Source organism: Apium graveolens, unplaced genomic scaffold (assembly GCF_009905375.1).
Source record: "Apium graveolens cultivar Ventura unplaced genomic scaffold, ASM990537v1 ctg8693, whole genome shotgun sequence".
In the NCBI taxonomy this organism is placed as follows: Eukaryota; Viridiplantae; Streptophyta; class Magnoliopsida; order Apiales; family Apiaceae; genus Apium; species Apium graveolens.
Genome location: NW_027421397.1, coordinates 18,359 through 27,537, shown reverse-complemented (window position 1 = coordinate 27,537; position 9,179 = coordinate 18,359).

Below are 9,179 nucleotides of genomic sequence, written 5' to 3'. Positions count from 1 at the left end.
GGGTCACGTTTTAGATTCTGATACAGTAATCTCCCATGAACAAAAGTGTCAAATAGGTAAAACCATAATTAGTAGTTGATTGTTCCAAGTATTAAAACAATAAAATGATATGCAATGTGGAAACTAATAAGTAAGCACACAAAGAGGGATTAGTTAAAGTACCTATGATAATGATCATCATCAAAATCATAACCAATGGCCTCGTCAGAGCAATTAGTTAGCATCTTTAAGTTATGCTTTTTTCATCAATGCTATTTTTATGTCTGATCATACATACCCCAAGTATCTCAACACTGACCACACTAACATTTGAGTAATTGTTTAGAGGTTCACCAATTCCATAATTGGGTTTTAGAAACTTGAGTAAGACTGTAACATTTGCGGTTACATCTAAAGTTACATAATTTACGTATTAGATAAATTTTTAATTTTTAAAGTTGCATATGTGGTTGAAATCTAGGTTTAAATTATTTCTATAAGGTTAATTTACAGTTATGGTAAGATTACATTTAGAGTTACATAATGGTTATATTAGATATTAATAATCTAGTAATTTTTATTGTTGCATATGTTGTTGAATTTTAGGTTTCAAACATGTATATAAGGTTGCATTAAACATGTTATATTTAGGATTGCATAAGTAGTTTCATAAAAAGTTACAAACAATATTGTATGTTGCTTTTTATAACAACATAATATTAAATGTGTTGCATTTGAGGTTTCTTTGAGTTGCAAATGTAATTGAGGTATCTAGTTGAGATTTCTTTGAGTTGTATTTGCAGTTGAATAATGGGTTTATAGTTTCGTATTTATATGAGTTGCACCAGTAGTTGAATTTTGGATTTCTTTGAGTTACAAATGTAGTTGCAGTTAAGGTTTCTAGTTGAATTTGAGATTTATTTGAGTTGTATATGCAGTTGCTCATAGTTGCTCATAGGATCTCTCAATGATATTGTCGCAACCGTAAACTAGTGAACTAGTTTGAAATAAGTTTTAGAAAATGCACAACCTAACTATTGAATACACCAAAATCTTCGATGTAAGTAATATGACCGAGAGCAATTTCAGATAAATCTTAAATCAAATTTAGACCAAATTATAATTTAATCTTGGACCCTAATTTAATAGTTTTGTAATATTTAGAGTTCAATAATTCCGTACTGGGTTTTAGAAACTTTTATAAGACTGTAATATAACGTACAGCGATTTTATAATTTATAATTTAACCCTAAACCCTACAATCCAAACATTTTATGCTAAACATTGAGTTTCATATTATGTTTACATATTAAATTTTAAATATTTTGTAATTTCATATGTGGTTGCAATCTAGGATGAATATCATGTGTATAAGGTTGTATAATATGTTTAATATCAAAATCTATCACATTAGGTTCTTTATCATGCATTCAAATAAAAATGAAGCCAAAACTGAATTTGTGTTATACAACATGAAACAACTATTTTATGCCAATTGGTGTTTCCTTGGCTTCATAAATCTGAAATTTTGATAAATCTCGATGGTGTTTGTCAATGATCACCTCGTCTTTCTTGTGATGTATAATATCTTCTTCTACCGTTTTTCAGTTGGTATTTGTAGTATTTCTACGAAAACTAGGTCCGCGTAATCTACTTAATCTCCAATCATTATGGTATTTACTTCATCACTGATATCATTTGTTGCGTTTGATGGTATAACCCATTATATTTGAATATCAACACGTCAATATTTGTTATCCTTTCACTATTAAAGATGGTAGATGATAGTTCCGTAACCGAGTTTTCAATTATTATTCACAAAGGGTATTTGTTGAAGTTTGTTTCCCTACTTGAGCTCTTTATAGAATAGCCATTAAAGATCGTCAAAAATTATGAAAGGAGAACATGCCTAACAATAAAAATTGCACAACCAAAGAACATGTTAGGTGACATAATTTATAGGAATTTATCAATTCATATATAACATAGTTGAAGATATCAATTGCAATCACAAACTGCTAAAATGCAGGAAAAAAATAACATCTAGGCTTTTTAAAAATATATGCAACTAAATACAGAACATTTTTCCAGAATCAATTGCATTAGCAAAGTCATAAATTGAAAAACGAGGTAAACCATGTATTTTTCGGACATAAACATATTCATTACATTGTTCAACATGTAATGCTGCATGTAATTCCTTAAATTAAAGTACATCTAGATGAGGTGTTTTAAGCATCAACTAATGCACCAATTTGACTTATTTTTAAAAAGTATTAAAATGTAGCCAGTAAATACATTACATGCTTAAAAACTTTTACTGCACCCTAAACTTCATAAAATGGATCTCCATGTAATTTTTGCAAGTACAAATTAATTCCTATTTTGGAATAATTTTTTTAAAGTTATACAACTTATAACTGATTGCACAAATGCTTTGATAAATGACAAGATCATTGCAAACCGATCCTCCTTAACTTAAAGGAGCTCTCGATTTTCCTCAACCATAACTAATACAATAGTTTAAGTTAATTATTGCAAAGTTCGCAACCTAGTGACTGAGTACACAAATGTTTTGACAAGATTGTTGCAACCTGAACTTCCTAAATTGCAAGAACCTCTCGATGTAATTTTTAAAAACATAAACCAATAAAATAGTTCTAGTTAACTATTCAAAATTGTGCAACCTAACGATTGAATTCACAAATCCTTTAACAATAAAATTGAAACCTGAACCTCGTAAATTACAAGGGCATCTAGATGATCATTTCGCAACCATAAACTAATGAATTACTTTTACACTTTCTTTTAAAATTATGCAACTTATTTAAGAACTGAATAACTACTTTCCTAGACACATCAATCGCAACAAAAAAAGAAGCTAAAATGAAACATCATTTAGATTAGACACTTAAAAACATAATCTAATTAAAGAAATTTGTTACACATTATTCAAATGTATGCAACTTAATAGCTCAATCATATTGAAAATCAAAAACCTCTTATACAACTAAAATAATCAATTGCTCAAACTCAACAATAAACTTCATAATCCTTTCATAATACAAAACAAGTATATCTACAATTTTCATATAAAATCAGTAATTAGAAGTTACCTTTCTACGATTTGAATAAATTTGAAGAAATAGTTTGACTTTCGATATCAATGATGAAGTACAGATCAATTGTCAATTGATTTTTATGTTTGTCTTCTATGAATATGTACATAATCGAAAGAATCAATGATGTTTGTTGATGAAAAAGAAAGTTGCAGATTGTTGATGATGAAGAAATTGTGGAACGAAGTGTATGGAGGAAGTCCAATTTTCTAATTTTTTATCTTCTTGTATTGTTGTCGTATTTGTGCAATATAAATTGTTTATTAACGTAGATTTGCAAATACTTTTAAAAACTGTAATTATTTTTGCAAAACTTTTCTTTTTTTAGTATATTTATGAAAAATCCCCTAAAAATATAATTAAAAACAGGAAAATGAAAGAAAGAGAAGTCTATATGAACATATCAAAATATGATTTGTAAATCTCTTCTACTCAACAACTCAAGTATCTTCCACACAATATTTGAACAAAAACAATAAAAACGTATATTATTTATATGGGCTATTAAATTAATATACAAATATGATTAAAAGCTCAAGATACGAAACTGAAATATTAATATAAAAAATGTTAATAAGAAAATATTTAGTATAATAATTGAAAAAAATTATAAAAAAATTATTTTTCTTAAAAAGTATTTATTCAAAAATATCTAACAAAATATCTCTTAAAAATTGTCACTAAACTACATTGTTGCAAAATTAATATAATATCAATGTTATAAAATTCGGGAATCGAAAGATATCGGTCAAGATACCGATTAGAATTTATCGGAGATCTGGGATTAATCAGATGCACTTTATATTTTAAATTATATTTAGTTTTAATATCCTTATTTTAGTAGTAATTTATAAGTCAATACACATTTATCATATTATATAATTATCATTATTTATGTTTAATTAAAATTCTATATTACCGATTAAGAAAAATACATAAAGATTAATCGGATCTCAAAAATCGAATCGGTATCGTGCCTTTTCGAGAATTAATCGATAAAATCGGGAATCTTTAGAATCATGGATAATAATGTATATCCGACAAAAAGAATGTATAATAATGTAAAACATAGATCCTTATTATATGATATGCATAAAATGGATCTTATCCAGATTTTTGATAGTTATTGTCCATTTACTATCAGTTTAATATGGATCGTTATATCTTTAAAAAAATTGATCATAACCGTTAGAATTAAAATAAATGAATATTTTATAACCAACGATAATTAGGTATTTTATATTAAATAGAATATCCTACCCTTTCAATGATTTAAACAAAAAATAAGTAGGTATTCTAAACCGAATATAATAATAATGCAAAATTCGTAATTACTATTTTCTTCAAATTCTAGATCATATTTGTTGAACAAAATTTATAAACCATCACTGAATTAAATATTAATTCGTGAGATTCGCATGAGCTGTAAATCGTAAAAATCTGATGTACAAAACTCAAGATAGAGCCGAAATAAAATCAAATGAAACTCAGTAATTTTTTTGTTTGTTTAAAATTTAATACATTTTTTTACTATTTTAAATTAATGAACAATTGTTAAATAAAAAGTAAAATATTCGCGCATTGCATGGCGAAACATTAAAAATTTGGTAGTCGGTTAGTCGGTACCGTATTTGAGTTTATATAATACTTGAATTTGATCATATAATGGGTGTGAGGATAAAATAATTTAAAATTAAATTAAATATGATTCACATACTTTTGAACGAGGATAAAACTTAGCGTTTAATTAAAAAATAATTATATTTTGTAAACACACATAAAAATAACAATAATACTATATGTTTCAATTTGAAATATTTCTTTTCAAAGTTATATACATTTAAATAAAACTATTCAATTATATTCTTATATAAATATATATAAGGGGCTTTTATCCAAATTTTTATTAGTTATGACACTGTACAGATTTAATATGGACACTTAGATCTTTTTGTAAATATATGAGTATATATGTATAATTATTCATATCTTAATCATATAAAATAAGAGTAAATAAATTTCGCAGCCTAAAAGTTGTCATTCAATTATTATTTAGAAAAATATAAAAAAAATTGCATCGCATTGGTTAGTAATAAAAAGAATAAGACGTGAGGAATGAACTCGCTAAATAAGAACTTGTTAAAAATTGTTTCGTAGACAAAATTATTTATACCAATAATTTAGTTTATCAGTTTTTAAGTTTTGGGAAAAATAATTTACTTGTCAATAAGGTTTTTCCTGATAAAATGAATTAATTGTAACTAAATTTAATATTATAAGATGTCGTTCATATAATTTTTATTCAATTTAACATTAATTAATAAGATTTTCCCTATATTTTGTTTTTGTAAAAAATTATAAGATTTTTAATTTTATATGGAAAAAAAGTATTATTTACAAGTAGCATCAATTGAGCATAAAATAAAAGTTGATCTAAAATTTGATATTACGACTCATTGCATAAGTATTTCTTTTTCTTTTTTTATTGAAGTATGTGTTTCTTCATTTTTTTGTCTAAGTATGTATTCTTTCTTAGTTTAACATTAATTAATAATTTATTTAATAGTTAATATTAATGTCAGTCGATAATAGTTAACACACCTAATTTATTGTCCCAGCAATTAAGAAAAGTAAACAACTTTCCATGTAGTTGCTTACTTGACACAGGTGATATTATACCCAACGGCACTTGGAACGACACTAGGACTAACAGCGGAATAATTAAGATTTATTACAAATAAACAAATTGTAATTAAATTAAATAAGACTTCGAATAGAAGTTCTTAAACTCAGCCCATAAACCCAGCTCACGTACTATATAAACATTAATAATCTTGAATCATTAACAACATTAGAGAATTGTCACAGACTCACGATGGACAGAGAGGAATGTGACATTTGCCAAGGACTAAAGGTAGGGTTTCGCTTTGCGCCTTCACCACACCAAGTCTTGCTCCAATATCTCATCCCTATGATCCAAAAACAACCACTCCCCTGCGATCGTATCATCAAACAAGCTGATGTTTACGGAGCCTCGACGCAATGCGAAGTTTTCAGAGACGATGATCTCTTCTGGCAGTCAGCATCATCCGGCAAGAAGAAGACTATTTACGTGTTCACTAAGTTGTCCAAGAACGGTAAGCGTGTTTCGAGGAGAGCTGGTCGTGGCACTTGGGTTGGTCAGAGTAATAAAAAGATTAAGGACAAGAAGAGTAATGAGGTTCTTGGAAGCAGAGGAGCTTTTACGTACAAAAGGTTCTGAGTTCAGACTCGTTGAAAAGAATTAGTTACATAGTAGTATAAAGGCATTGTAGGGGTAAGTGTTTTTATCCGTAAGGTTATGAGTAATAAAGAACTGCCAAAACATCGATTAAAAATTTAATATACGGTTCCATTAAAGTCGAAACAGCACAATCATTTGATCATGGTACTCCTGTATGTGCTTTAGATTTCATGAAGTTCTGACTTCTGAGTTCTGACTCGAAAACAAGCTCCCTACAAAAATAAGGATAATACTGCGTTATTATGAATTTCTCTTCAACAAGTCGACGCTTTAACTAATTACAACTATTCACACCTATGCAATGATGAAAAGTGAAAACAATGCCTTTACTTTGTCAAAGAAAAGATTCCCCTTGTTCTGTATATGTACTGTTTAATACTAATCAACAACACAATACAAGCAGATTAAGGTATGCAAATGTGTAGCAGCAGCCCACTTTAGGAGAAGGAAGAATTGCAGAAAGAATAAAGCCGATGTAGAACTTATATTCAATGAATGTAGCGATGATTGTCGTATACAAATGACATTCTTGACGTAGTTATAGTGCATATACTTTTTCTCAGGTAAACGGCCAAAAGAATGGCATTAGGACTAATATGCATTGGTTTGATCCCACTATTTAGTTTTCTGGGTAGGATGTAGTCATATCCTTTGACCTCTATAGTATCGGTCTTCATACATTTTAACATTTTTTCTTAGTAAAAGACGTTTTTACCCTCCGATATTGGCCGATATGTCGTTTTATCTCCGAAAATGGCTAAAATGAACGATACCTAATACTACAGGGGTTAAAATGTATGACTTCATACTTTTGAGGCTGAATACTTTAGGGGTCAAAAAGTCATTAAGCCTAGGAGTTTTTTACTTTTGAAATACTTTTAGGTTTTCTATTCCAACATTGTTGTAATTTGTGGTATTATTTAAACTTTCATTTAGTTTTTGCAGTTTCATATTTCTACCTGTTTAGATAATTTTCATCTTAAATTTCATGTAATCTCTTGATTCAGTATATCTACTACTCTGCTTTCATTTAATAACTCTATCATATTTCAAGTTGAAAACTTTTGTCAAGGCAACAATTTAAATGTGAGCGATCTAATCTTTTAAAACCTAATGGATGAGATCCTGGTTCTCTAGGTTAGCTCACTGAAGTAGATTTCCCTATATATTGCCTAGAAATTCGATAATGTTATATAAATTTAAGAACTTTTTCTACTGATACAGCATGACAGAGTTCACAATGTTAAAGACAATTTAAAAATCTCAAATTATCGGTAATTGAGCGTAATGCTACAAATTGAAGAATTAAAGAGTCTAAAAGTGAGGTTTAACCGTACCATCACCGATTTTTTCACAAAATTCTACGACCTCCAAATTTTAAAGGTGGATCCGCCATAGCACATGAACGCATATGTATACACGTTTCAGGCCTTTTGGGCCTGATGTATTGATAGTGGCTCTATGGCTGTACACTACTGACACTAAGTTGGTGCCTGGTGGGAGATCAGAATTGGAAAATTGGATGCCTTTGGAAACGTGTATTTGTTTGGGCATGTTTTGGCTAGAGATTGCTATAAATTCCATGATCTCTCTAATCCACAGTCCACAGATCAAAATATTCCGAAAAGTAGTGTGAGACATGGAGTCATGGAAATATTATATGCAGTCAATAGCATGGTGGAACATGAATACATTCATCCCAGAAATTAACAGTGCTGCACATAATTCAAAATAAAGCAAGCACATCAATTACATTGGCAGAGACATCATTAAATAGAATCATTAACATCACTATTAATCCAACAACAAAAGAACAAGAAACTTATACTGAGGATGTAAAAGCTAGCTTAAGAATTCCCTGAAGAATTAGTCTTAGGTCCACTTCCTCTGGTGGGCGGTCGCCTTGGAGGCGGTCGGAAACGTATTGTCATGTCTTCCTGTATAAATCCGAGGACAGATAAATACAACAAAATTACAGTGATCGAACTAGAATTTTAAAATATTTGTGACAAAATACATAAGGGTAAGGAAACAATTAAAATTTCAAGATAGTCGAGATTAAAAAAAATAATTCAATTTATTTACGAGGTTAGTCGAGTTTTAGCCTCCCCTGGTTCCATCCCCGGATTGAGGAGGTTAGCACACATTAACCGACTTCTGTAACCATATTTTTGTTTTGTTTGGGAGAAGGTCAATTTGTGACAATTAAACCTCATATACTATCAAAATATATTTCACACATATCCAAAATTCCTTTATCTTAATCTGGTTCAGTACTAGTTTCATAACCAAAACACTTGAAGAAAATAGCTCTTACAACTTTATGCAAAGAATACTTGCAAAACACTATGTTACTGCAGCAACTATAATGATCATGTCGCCACTCTGTTTTTCTCTCTCATGTTCTCTCTCTCACTCGTGTTCTCTCTCTGGTGCTCTCTCTCTCCACACACACAAATATACATACAGGTTCTTATATTCAACTTGTTCTCAATTAAATTCTGAACTATTCTAGTTTATTGATTCTCGTAATTCACAATTCAATCAGCTCAACCTTGTTCATAGTGATTTATGTGCAGACATTAAGATTAGGGGATGGGTTTTTGGGATTTTGCGTTCATGGGTTGTGGTTAAGAAAGGGTTTGTGGAGTGTAATGTGTTTGTTTGTAATATGCTTACGATGATGTATTTTAAGAGTGGGGTTTTGAGGGATGCGCGAAAGCTATTTGATGATATGTGTCATATACGGGTTGAGGATGTTGTTTCGTGGAATTCGATTGTGGCTGTGTACATGTAGA